Raw genomic sequence first — 13,009 nt, 5'->3', positions numbered from 1 at the left:
TCATTTTATTACCCGCCACCTCCTTTCAAAGTTGCCCTTGTATAAGAAACCATCATGGTGACTTAGCACTTGACTTGATGAATATTATAATTTCTTCTTTCTTCATTTTCGGTCAACAACTAACTCCTCCTCCTCATTTAACAACTTAGGAAGTTGCATATATAATATATACATGTCAAGAGAAGGAGTAGTGATTGGAATGACTAGGACATTATATTGTAGCAAGCTAAGCATTACTCATTTTATAGGATGCGTTAGTGCATTATTAAATTATAGTTGTATTTAATTATTATTGAATGAGAATTAATAGGGATAGTTTTAGGAAAAAAATACATATGAGAAATAAATCTTATATGTAGGATCAACACCAACTCCTTAATTAAATCCATATTAAAAGACTAGAGGTGTAGACCGTTCTAATGTTTAGTTGAATAACTAATTTAATTAATTATTTTAGTTTTTACAAATTATTTATCTAGCATTTATAGTTAGAATCAGAGAGAGTTTTAAGTTATATTTTGGACAGGGTGAATAAGAGGTAAGTATTTAGTGCATTGTGAGCAGTATTACAAAATATGCTATTTTTGTCTATTATAGAGCCCAGTATTTGTTTGTTTAGGGATAGCATTGATTGAAAAGGTGTAGATAGTAATCATATATTTATCTATTTTAAAATAGATTAATATGAGTACCCTTATATTCTTCTGATCTGAAACAGATAAATATGGGCATTCATATTCATCTATTCTAGATAAAACATACGAATATGTTGGCTCCATATTCGTCTGTTCTCTAAAACAGATGAAAATAGACATATGTTTTTCCCAAAAGAAAAAAGTAGAATATTTGCATGGACAATTTTTATTCGACCTGCAACTTAACAATTCAGCAAAACCAAAAGTAGAACAAAAATAGACTACAAATAATGACAGTAATTTGGCAGAATTAAATCTATCATGTTATGCTTTCCATACAACAATAATATTCTAATTAATTCCAAATAAGGTTAGGCTAATCATACATGAAACATATAATATCCACACTCTATAATTCTTGGTTGGCAATGACACTATAAATCAAAAGTGTATTAGTATAGATGAATAAAGGTATATATAAACACTTACCATCGATTAGTGCTAAGTCATCTTCCATGTTTGCCTGGCACTTCTTACCCCGTATACAATATGTCTTCAAAAACTTATGACCAAATGGAAATGATGACAAGACATTAAAATAATTTAATGAAGTAAGAAAACCAAGTATATGATGATAAAACTCACGTGTTGAAGACAACTTCGATTTCACCACTTAGACATTCACCCAAGAAATCAAACTAGTAAATGACATTATCTACGGGGCAAACAACGTACAATGACCAATGTTTACTGCCATATGAAAATAAATGAAACTAGTAAATTCTTTGAAAATTGAATATATACATATATATGTATATATTTATATATTTATATTGATATAACCTAGTTATTCTTCAATAATTTGTGCAAAATAACAAAGCAATTGGGTCTCTTCCATCGTCGATGTAAATTCTTTTAACAAATATGGTTATATACAATCACATTTTAAAGAAGTCATACACACACAGAGAGGCACACACATACATATATATATATATATTAAAATGACATATAAAGCTTTCTAAAATTCAATATATACATTAAACATTGACAATACTCAATTAATTATTATATTTTAATCAACACATATACACATATATAAACACATGTTCAAATAACATCTAAAGCTTTCTAAATTGAACATAGAGATTAAACATTGACAATACTCAATTAACTATTATGTTATATACATGTTCAAATAACATCTAAAGCTTTCTGAAATTCCATATAGAGATTAAACATTGAGAATACTTAATTAACTACCATATGCCAATCACATTTCTCTTCTAGACATTTTCACAAACACCTCATATGCATTAAGATTCAAACAAGTTTACCAAGTTTTTTAATCTTCAAATGCAACCCAATCAATGTTGAATACTTCTTAAATGCAATTCTTACCAACAATCAATGTAAATAGAAAACCTAAACACCCACATGACACTTACATTGATCTATTTCAAAACCCTTAAAACCCATATAATATACAAGCCACAAACCTACATACTTTGTGTGGAAGAAGAGGAGCTGGTGGGCATCGTTGTAGAAGAAAAGAATGTGTCTCCACTACTGGAAGAAAGAACCCACTTTCATGCAATTTAAAGAGCTCTGGGCATATGGGTGTTAGGCTAGAAGACGAGAAGTTGCAAGAATATGGAGTCTTAGTTCGTGGCGAAAGTTGAGAGGTTGTAGGAGAAGAGAAAAAATGAAGGAGAAGACAAGGAAGAGAAGAGAAAAGCAAAAGGAAAAGAGAAGAGAAGCTATTAAAAGAGAGGAGCTTGGGGCAAAGAAGAGAATGGCACTGCTGTGTTACGGCAATATGATCAAAGATACTGAGCAAAATTTAAAAAAAAAGTTTTTGAAAGTTGAGAGGTTGTAGGAGAAGAGAAAAAATGAAGGAGAAGACAAGGAAGAGAAGAGAAAAGCAAAAGGAAAAGAGAAGAGAAGCTATTAAAAGAGAGGAGCTTCGGGCAAAGAAGAGAATGGCACTACTGTGTTACGGCAATATGATCAAAGATACTGAGCAAAATTTTTTTAAAAAAAAGTTTTTGTCTGTTACTTTAAGTAACAGACAAGTATTGTTACTCATACTCATCTATTGCTTGTAATAGATGAGTATGTGCTAGTAACTAGGAGTATTCAAATTGTCCCATCCCAGTGGGTTTGTCTCAGTCCTGATCACTTTGGGACGGGACAAGACAAGACAACAATTTTTAGGATAGGACAAAATGCTGAACGGGACGGGACATGGACGCAACATCATTTTGGTCTCATCTCGAGATATGTAATTTTAAAAAAATTGTAAATGTTAAAATATACAAAGAAAAACATATGCCTGAAATTCTAATACTATTCCATCTCCCTCTTGACCTCTCAATTTCCAGACTCCAGGCCTCACTTGTGACTCCTTCTCGCCTTTGCTCTGAACTGATTGTTAGTCTCCCTGTCGTTGTATCGCTGTGTAGGCCTAGTACTCATTATCCTTCTTGTCTTCGCTTCGCTCTGTTAGTGTCATTGCATTGCCATGAAATTTCTCATCCTAGATTATTCTCCCCGCGTCAACATGAATCGCCACTCCCCCAGCCGTCGTGTCACAGTGAGTAAGCTCATTCCTTCTTGCCTTCACTCTGCTATCTTTAATTGTGTTGTCATGATTCTCGCCCTGTCTCTCCCTATAATCGCCTTTGCTTTGAACTCCCCGTGAGCTTGCTGCCATGATTCCTTCTTGCCTTCGCTCTGAATTGTCCCCACATCACGTGATAGATTCTTCTCGCCTTCACCTAACACCTGAATCAATTCATCTCGGCTTGCAAGTAGAGGTCTGAACTCTGTTCACACATTCCATGTTCTTTTTTCTTTTTTTAATTCGGACAACTGTGACCTTTTTGTCTCTGGCTTCATTAGTAAAATACAATAAAGACTTAAGAGACGGAGGATATATTATCAGTTAACGGAAACATCAGTTATCCATGCATGATTCAAATTGAGCATGGTTATTGATATGCATTGTGTTGGTTCTTCTCTTTGTTGTCAGGAGGTAAATTGATTAGTTATTGAATTGTAAATTATTTGTGTTCTTTTTCCTATTTATGCAAAAAAGAAGTTTAATTTAATTTTAAAGATGTCTAATGCATAAATTGCTTAAGAAGATTGTGGTGAAACTAAAACTAGAACTATAGGAACGCCCTTTGTTAATGAAAAGGAAAAAGACATAGGTTTGACAAGTATTGAAGGTGAAGGAGGAGATGAACCAAGAGTGAAGAGATAGAAATCTATGGTTTGGGGATCACTTTGACAAGCTTCCTTTGAGCCAAACAAATAGAGAACTGCAAGCAAAGTGCAAGTATTCTCCAACAACAATTACTTGTCACTCCTTCTATGGGACAAGTGGATTAAGAAAACATATAGAAAGGTATGTCTTAAATCCAAACTGAGTTAATAAGAGGACAAAATCTTTGTTGTCAGGCTCTCAACTAGGTTCCTCTAAAACATTGAGTCGTTATGTATTTAATCAAAATGAATGTAGAAAATCTGTTGCATTATTTATTATATTGGATAAAATGCCTTTTCGAGTTGTGGAAGGTGATAGGTTTAAACAAATGATGAATAAGATAAAACCTCATTTTCAAGTCCCATCAAGAGCGACTGTCACTAGGGACTATTTTGGATTATATCTTGAAGAAGCAAGGAAGTTGAAAATGTATTTCAAAAGAACCAAAGTTCGTGTTTGCCTCACTACAGATACATGGACTTCTTATCAAAATTCTAACTTTATGTGCATGACTGCTCACTGGATTGACAAGTAATGGACATACCAAAAGTGAATCTTGAATTCTTGTGTAGTTGAAAATCATAAGGGTGATATAATTGCATCAGAAATAAAGAAATGCTTATTAGCTTGGGGTATTGCGAAAGTGTTTACTATCACAGTTGAGAATGCATCTTCATATGACAATGTAGTGGCAAAATTGAAAGGTGTTTTAAGCCATTTGAATGGTCTAGTATGTAATGGGGACTTCTTACACTTGAGGTGTTGTGTACATATTTTAAATTTGATTGTTTGTGATAGTGTGAAGAATATGCACAAATCTATTGAAGGTATTCAGAATGCCATTAAATATGTGAGATCTTCTCTAGGAATGTTGCTTAAATTCAAAGAGCTTGTTGAGAAAATGAAAGTTGACTTTAAGAGTCTACTAACCATGGATTGAGGTGGAATTCAACTTACATCATGTTGGAGAATGCCATTAAATTCAGTAGCGTCTTTGAAACAATAGAGAAAGAAGATAATGATTACACAAACTATTTTGTGGAGAAAACATTAATTGGTCCTCCTGATGCTTCAAATTGGAAAGATGCTAAAGAATTTGTTGTGTTTTTAAAAGTGTTCTATGACATCATTTTGCAATTTTCAGGATCACTTTATGTTACCTCAAATGTATGCTTCCAACACATAGCTGATGTGTTTGTTATCCTGCATACAAGGGCAAATAATCCTAATTTTTTGGTGTCTGATATTGCTAAGAGGATGCAAGGCAAGTACGAAAAGCATTGAGAGGTTGGAAAATCTCAATCCTTTGTTGGTGATAGCAATGGTTCTTGACCCTAGGTATAAAATGAAGTTTTTGAAGCTTGCTTTTAATGAGATATTTGCTGATTCTACACAACGTGAAGCTATGACAAATAAAGTTACAAATGCCTTGTATCGTTTATATGACTTCTATTCAAGTAGGCATGAAACAAAACACATCTTAATCTCAAAACCAAAGTCAGACACAAGCATCAAGTGATCCTGCCTTTTTAACTCAAGTTCATATGGCAATGTCAGAATCTAGGCCTCTACTGCAACTATTTATTACCCAAACTGAGATTGAGGTTGAAACAAATACGTATGCAGAAGTGGACAAGTATCTTCCAGCTGAGTTAGTTGATGTGCTTCATCCTAACTTTGACATTTTGGCATGCTAGAAACTAAATGGTTCCAAGTACAAAATCCTTTCATTGATTGCACGTGATGTCTTGGCCATGCCTATATCCACCGTGTCTTTAGAATCTGCATTTAGTATAGGAGGTCATGTTATTGATGAATTCCGAAGTTCCCCATCATCAAAGATAGCCGAGGCACTAATTTGTGCACAAAATTGGTTATCTTCATCTACATCAAAAACTAAAAAAGACTTGATACTGATAACTTCAACGATATTGACATTGGTAATTTCTATTCTTTATTTTATTTAATTTATTTTTTCAACTTTGTTTAAATACTACTAACAAATTGTTCTTTTTCTTGTGTTTTTTTTGCAGAAGAGCAATTAACAGCTTCAATTTCAAATATCTTAGAATGTTAAATTGCTTTGTGGTTGCTTTGATTTAGCCTTAATGTCATGGATTTAAATTTTATATTATTGTGTTTTGCTTGTTTTGGTTTGGACTCAAATGTTATGGATTGATACAATTATGTTATGACTGTCTTGGACTACTTGGAGTGTTAATTGTGACTTGTGATTGGGATTGGCTAACAGTTATTTTGGTTTTGACAACAAATATTAAGTGTTGTGGTTTAAAATATTAAAGGTTTAAACTTCAAATAATTGATTTTTTTCCTGTATACAAGTGCGGATGATTGTGATGTTAATGTTCCCACATTTCAAATGGACCAATTAGGAAATTATTTAAATGAAGAAATTAAAATATATATGCACAGAATTCGAGGAAGATGGACAGATACTTACTTTTAGCATTTTCTTTGCTTCTCTCAATTATGTGGGGTCAGGTTGATTGGCAGCATAATTAATTTTTTACCTAAAAGTGTCCAATTTGTCACAAGTTATTAAAAGTATTGTTCATTTTCAAAGGCTCAAACTTGTCCCTTTTTTTGGCTCAAAGCAATCTGTTAGACCCAGAAAAAAAAAGGAAACAAGAACAAATTTTAATCAACGAAATTCGACAGGTCTAATAAAAAAAACTGAATTGAAGGCCCAAAATTGAATTTTGGAAGGAAAAAGAAAGAGGGACAGGATGGGACACCGGACAAAAATCCCGTCCAGTCCTATGAACACCCCTACTAGTAACAGATGAGTATGGTTACTCATTCTCATCTATTGTATGCAATGGATGAGTATGAGCTAGTAACAGACAAGTATGAGCACTCATACTCGTTTGTTATGAGCAACAAATTAGTATGTGTGTTCATACTCATCTGCTACATGGTAACAAACAAGTATGGAGGATCTTTCTAGTTTATAAAACAGACAAAAATAGGGGATAAAAATGAACCATTTTGTAGTAGTAGAGTAATATTTGGAAATTAAAAGTCTCTAGCTAGTCACTCTTTGAATATTAATGAAAGATGATATGTGAATGTTTCTCTATTTTGATTATTTTTAATCCTTCAATGTTGCCTTAAGCACTGTGTAATGCTTGTTTTTCATCTTTTTCATGATTTTAACACATTAACTTTATGTTAATGTTAGATATAATTAGTTTTGATAATATTAAATATTAGAGAAAAAGTTTGAATAATATATATAGCTCATTATTTGACTAACTACTATATTTAATATGATTATCCTGTGTAGTTTGGTCAATAAAAGAAAGGATATCATATCAAACTTCATAGCTAATCATGTTAGATTGTGAAGAATGATAATGAAGAAGAGATTAAAGAAAGAAGAATTTGCAAGATCAAGTGGAAATATCAAGACTCAAGTTCTAGAAGCTCAAGTGCCTATCTATTCTGCTCTATGCTTTAACATGCATTAGATATTTCTACAATATACCATAAATAAAAATTTGTTTGAGATGAAATTTGATTCATATGAAACTAGAGTTAAAAGGTGGTTTATGGACACTAAGATTAATTTCAAGGAGTTTCATGTGAAGGAGATATGCCATTCAAAACATAGTGCTTGCATTTCACATCTTGATCCTGGCCTTTAGTCACTATGATGAAGATATCTTTGATTTTACAATGCATTTTGGAATGATTCTTATTGCATTGAAAAGTAGATGCAAAGAGTTTTCAAGGGTAGATCACTTGCTAAATTCGAAGCTGCATTAAATAAGTTATGACCATTCAAAATTGAGTATTGTGCCAAATTACTCTATCCAAATCAAACGAGCTTCTCATGTTACCTGACTCCATTACGCCAAGCATATATTGTAAGTCAAATTTGACTCCAATCTTATTCGAGTGAGACTAAGCTTGTCATGGTATATATTCTTTCATCATCTCCAATATACCAAAGGCATGCTACAATTTGAAATTGACTCCAATTCTATTTGAGTTAGACTAGAGCTAAAGTTTCAAAAACTTAACATCGTTATCAAAGAATATTCTTATGAGTATGAAATCAAGTCAGAACTTCTCCTATATTTGGTAGGAGATTAAACAAAGATTGGAGCCCAACAGGCATACAAAATTTAAGAGCACTATTTGTCAAAAGTTTTCAATGGCCAGAAAGAAAAGCTTAACAGCAAAGATAATATGCTTCATTGTCAAATGCTTAACATCATCTGTAAATAGCAGAGCATTCATAATAGAAAAAGTGTTGGAGCTAGAGTGAACAAAGCCAAGATGCTAATATTTTGAATCCATCATATTTAAAGCTCCAAGTTGAAACTCCCACCTTGTGCTTCAGAAATTATACATATGTAATTATGAGTAAGAGGAGAGTTTTTAGATGTGCTTGAGTGATTAATCCTGTAACATTCCTTTTTTTTTTCTTTATCTTATTATAGGATTTAGGTTATATGAGTGAGATTAATTCATAATATTTAACATTAAAGCTTATTGAATAAATTGTAAATCATAATTTTTGTGATATACATATAAATTATAAATAAATAAATAAATAAAAATTATATTTAAAAAAATTATTTTTTATAAAAAAATTAAACAAAAAAATTATATATATATAATAAAAGGCAAGTGGGTGGCACGTGGGCCACCCACTGCCAGCGGGAAGGAGGGGGTTGGGCCGTGACCTTCTTTTAATTAAAAAAAAAAGGCATTTCAAGTGGGGGTCATGTGTACCCCCACTTTCAAATGCTTCCCCCTCCCCTTTATGCCTCGCGTCGTATTCCTTTGGTCCGTCGTCCTGTTCGTCTGCCGCGACAGTGAGTGATTGTGAGAGGTAGTTTGAGTGTGTGAGAAAGGAAGGACTCTACTTGGGTACATATAAGATATTTAGGTAAGCAATTTTTATCCTATTATTTTTATTTAGTTTTTTCTTTTTATCTATAAGTTTATGGCAGAAAATAAAGTTTATTAGGGCTTGTTAGATTTTTAATTTTTAAGGTTTCTAATTTAGTATTAGGATATTAATGGAGCTTTTGTGGTTAGAATAAGAGTCTTATGACTTAGATTTTAGTTGGATGGTTGATTTGAGACAATATAAGTTAGGGTTTGGTTGGGAAATTGTGATTTGTGTTAATGATGATATTAATTTTGAAATTATCTCTTAGTTGAGTTCATTTGAGGTTATATTGAGGATCCAATGCTTACACTTTAAGGATTGTTGTTGAAATAGTAATGTTGATGATTCTTGGAGAGACTTTAATTAGTGGAAGTTGGGTGTTTGGAGGAAATTGAGGAAAATATCATAAGTTATTGATTCTAATGAATGGGAAATGATTAATGGAAGAAGGGAATATGATTTTAATAACGATTGAAGGCATAGTTGATATATGGTTATTTTTCTAAGAGTTAAAGTAAGCACTTTTTGGAGATTTTTAGATGATTTGAAGGGATTATTCTTATTAATAATGTGAATGAGAGAAATAGAGTTGGGAAGTACTAGAAATTGTCACTTGGAAGAATAGATGAATGATTATTTTTCCTAAAGATAAATTTTTTAGGTAAGCCAATTATGGGGATTTAGTTAATAAACTATTTTAATGCTATATTAATTAGTCTTTTTATATTAATATATGTTTATCAATTTATTATTGTAGAGTGAGCTTGGTTTGGGCTCTTGGGTTTGAATCCTCCTACTTTTAGTTCTTGTGTCAAGAACTTGAGGTAACCACTTTCTAATTTACCTTGTATGCTTGTTGATGTGATTGTAAGCATGTGTTGATATTATAAATGTTCTCAATATGTGTTATGGTGGTTTTTGTATGAAAAGTAATTTATATATCTATATCAAGATTTATGTTTTGATAAATTTATTAGTTAAGTGGGTATGAATTATTTCATCTTATGAATATCTTGTTGATATTGAGCGAATTTGATTATTGAATCTGAGAATACTCTATGGATATTGAGTTGTGTAGAATTGGATGGTTGGATTGTGCTGTATTGGTTGTGTTGAAATGTAATTGTGGGAGGTTTGATTATTTATACCACGTGGTATAGCCGCCACTTGGCACCCAGTGGTTGGCATTAACATTCTTAGGGCCCTTGGTATCACCCTTCCTTTGGCCGGGTCAAGGGTCAGCCCAAGGGACATGACACCTTTCCATATTCCAAGGAAAGGGAACCCATGGTCCGATATGAGCTCTGTAACTTTTGGCCGAGTTACACTTCATTATTGGAGAGCTTGGTGCAGTCTTGTAAAAGACGAATCCTGTTATGTGTGAATAGCCCATGGGTTCTGTCAGAGGTTATAAGGATGGTTGATGAAGTTCTATGCATGCAAGGTACTTTTTGAATTATTATATATTGTTTTCTGTAAAGATGTTTAACTTATATGTTATTTGAAATTGTACTTTGCCCACTTAACTATCTTGTAATCACTCCTTGGATACTTGTTGAATTGGAATTGTGGTTACTGGGTCAATTTGACTCACCCCGTGGTTATTTAATATTTTTCAGGCGAGGGTTCAGGTGTTGGTCCCAAGGGGAAGGTGTCCGAGGCTTGAGTTTTCCTGTCCACTCTATATAGCCTCTACTTTGGTATACATGTTTTGACTGATGCATATTGCTAAACTTTAGGGCCTTTTTGTTATACTTAACATAATCATAGCCTTTCTGCTGCATTCTAGACTTGTACTACTGGGCGGAGCCCTTTTTGGACATATGTGATTGTTATTTTGATTGCAATTGATAATGGGCAGTAGTGGTAGTTATTTTGGTGGACTTCAAATGCCCTAGCCCATTTACAATTGGTCTTAATTGCATTTGAGATTCCAGATTATTGCTGATGGATTTGATATATACATGAAAAATCAAATGTTGATCCTTTCTTATTTGATTAACTATCTTTACTATTCTAGAATAGTAGCTACTACTCTGTTAAATATTTGGATTGTTATTGACTATGATAGATTTCTATTTGATTGGGCTTATCCTTCCTATCATGGTTAGCCGTTTAAAGTAATTATGGTTTTGAAAATGTTTATTTACCATGAATTACGGGAGTTGTTACAAATCCCTTCTATAAGAGAAGATGATTGTTACTCTTACATGTTATAAGAGAGAAGAATTGCCTTTGGTGTAGGGGTATTGCCTCAGGTGTTGAGGTGATTGAAAGGTTCTCAAGTACTGATAAAACTTGAGGGATTTGTAATAGTTCTCAAGTACCCATGTTAAACATAAGGGATATAGTTGATTGAAATCTCAAATATGTTCTAGGGATTGGACATAGGTCTGTGGAGAGATCGAACCAATATAAATCATAATTTGTATCTTCTTATCTGTTACCTTTTTATATTTCCAACTAAAGACTTTTACATCTTTGTTTGAACTTTTGTTGTTCATTGTTGTTATGCTTAGAATTTCTTATAGTTTTCACTTTATTGTAAACAAGTTTTGGATTTTAATTGACACTCAATTTACCCGCATTCTGGGTGTTTAATCATAGTAACAATTAGGACTTCTTCTAATTTTAATGCAAAAAACAAAAAACCGGATCGGACTGACCAATTCAGACTGGAAACTGGTGAACCAGTCATAGGTCCAGTCTGGTTTAGTGACAAAATTGGTGGAAAAGTGAACTGTATTGGATCAGATTAAACCGCAATGAACCAGCCACAAACCGAATAAAATGGCAAATTGAGCAGATGAACTGGATCAGCCACTTTTTCTAGAGTTTAGGTGCAATACCATATCTGGGGTTAGAAAAGGGAAGAAGGGGGAGAAATGGAAGTGGTCCAACGAATAAAAGATGGAAAAGAGGAAGAAGATAAAACATATACTAAGTTGAAAAATAGTAGAAATAAGAACAAAATCAAGAATTAGAGAAACATGAGTGAAAAAATTGAATGTCTCACTTGTCTATCATCTTAATCGCGCCTCTGGTTGTTTCTTCCACTATAGTTGTGTTCTGGACTTCTAGCCAACACCAAGCAACCCAAAAGAACTGTAACGACAACATTTTTACCTTTGTCTAGTGAGAGAGAGAGAGAGAGAGAGAGAAACGCCCAGGAGCAAAAGAATTTGAGAAGCAAAGAAGAGGCCATTCAAAGAAGAAGCAACCCAAAAGAACTGTAATGACAGCATTTTTGAATCTTGCTATTTATTATTTATGAATTTTATTCTATTTTAATGTTATGAATTAAATTATATTATTTTAATATGGCTGGTCCGACCCCCGGTCTGACCAGTGACTCTGGACCCATTGCCTCGACCGGTTTAGTCTCTGGTCCGGTTTTTTGTTCATTGCTTTAATGTAAGAGCTACCTAATTAAATATATTGAAAAACCAAATAAATAATCTAATTATAATAAATGTGACATGATCTCTCTAAATTATTCTCTTATAACATTATATTATTATATCTCAATTTATAGGTTAGGTAAATTAGTTCAAAAAAATCAGAAATGTGAGATAAAAATAAATTAAGGTCTTACATTGAGTACCAAATTCAACCCAAACTAGATTTCATATGAAGGACAAGAGGTAGTATAATCTATCTTGCTTTTTGTTTCTGGGAAAATGACTATGTAGTACTCATGAGAAAAGAACATAATAACTAAAAAATTCCATGACAAGTTAAGGACAATGAGATTCATGATACTCTCTTATTATTAGGATTTTTTAGTGAATATATGTTTTCTTTAAGACCATAGAGTAATTATCTTTGTTTTTCTAACTGAGTCGAATTATTTTGATCTCACTGATGGCAGATTTTGCCTTTGTATTTGTACAAGAAATGACATTTTAACTGCATTAGTCCATTATCTGCATTTAAGTTTATATTTTCTTCTATATTCTACCTTCTCTTATAATAAAGTTAGATAAAGGCTTCATTTTGATCATAAATATAAACTTTTCAATTCACTTTACCTCTCAAATTTATAATTTTTAACCAAAAATATTTTTATTAATTACACATATTAAGATGGCTCTTAATCAAAAGATAGTTCTAATTAATTCGAGAGTAATTTAGAAAAATCAAAGTACGTTTGTTACGAATAACTTTTGACTAATT

The sequence above is a fragment of the Neltuma alba genome, unplaced genomic scaffold (genome assembly GCF_004799145.2).
Source record: "Neltuma alba isolate B1F8T4 unplaced genomic scaffold, ASM479914v2 tig00012185_pilon, whole genome shotgun sequence".
Lineage (NCBI taxonomy): Eukaryota > Viridiplantae > Streptophyta > Magnoliopsida > Fabales > Fabaceae > Neltuma > Neltuma alba.
Note: the sequence above shows the minus strand (reverse complement) of the source record.